The following is a 696-nucleotide window of genomic DNA, read 5'->3' as shown; positions in this document are numbered from 1 at the left end:
ATGGACTGTGGGAACATTCACCGTGTGTTTTAGCAGCAATAAATATACATAAATCAGTAATCGAGAGATGTTTTTATTGAACAACCAGCGTGTCCGGCAGGTAAAGTTTTCCCCTGCTTAGCCTCTCGGTGACTATATTTGTTAGTCGCTTCAAAAGTCAGTATCAGACACATTAAAACACTGCATTTCATGAAGGACAGTCCATCACTGGACAGCATTGTAGACTTCTGAAAATAAAAAAAAAGGCTTTAGTCTGGTTAGGGTTAGGGGGACAGGGTTAGGGTTGGGTGTTGGGACAAATAAACCAAATGTCTTTAGTGGAAAATGAGGTTGAACAGGGTAGAAACTCTAGAGTTTCTTTTTGGTTTCACTTCCTCTCTTTTGTTCTTCCTTGACTTTCATCTGAAGCCGCAGACACTAGGTAAGTGTTGTGGAAAGTCACAATGTGAAGGGTCAATGAATGTTATTTTATAGTTTTTTAGTTATAGTAAGTCAGAGTACTTCATCAACGACTTCTGAAGTTGGAACATAAAAATAATTCACTTTACATACCATAGCAGCTAGCTGAGCACAATGTGAACACAGCCGGCCCCGGACCGAAAAGCCTCCAAGTCCGACGAAGGCCAGTCTGGGGACAGAGACCCAGGTGGTTTTCCTGCCGGGTTCAGCTCTCTCAATACGTTCACAAACCTCAGA

General features: G+C 42.1%; 1 protein-coding gene across 1 annotated transcript in view; it reads right to left on the bottom strand.

Annotated features, from left to right (window-relative positions):
- cunh20orf27 (chromosome unknown C20orf27 homolog) overlaps nucleotides 1-696 on the bottom strand; it is a gene marked incomplete in the record, with an annotated part of 28,804 nt that overhangs the window by 6,547 nt on the left and 21,561 nt on the right.

The sequence above is a fragment of the Morone saxatilis genome, unplaced genomic scaffold (assembly GCF_004916995.1).
Source record: "Morone saxatilis isolate NCDOM2014 unplaced genomic scaffold, NCSU_SB_2.0 Contig4, whole genome shotgun sequence".
NCBI lineage: Eukaryota > Metazoa > Chordata > Actinopteri > Moronidae > Morone > Morone saxatilis.
The sequence above is the reverse complement of the archived record's forward strand: the minus strand, read 5'-3'. Positions and strand labels throughout refer to the sequence as shown.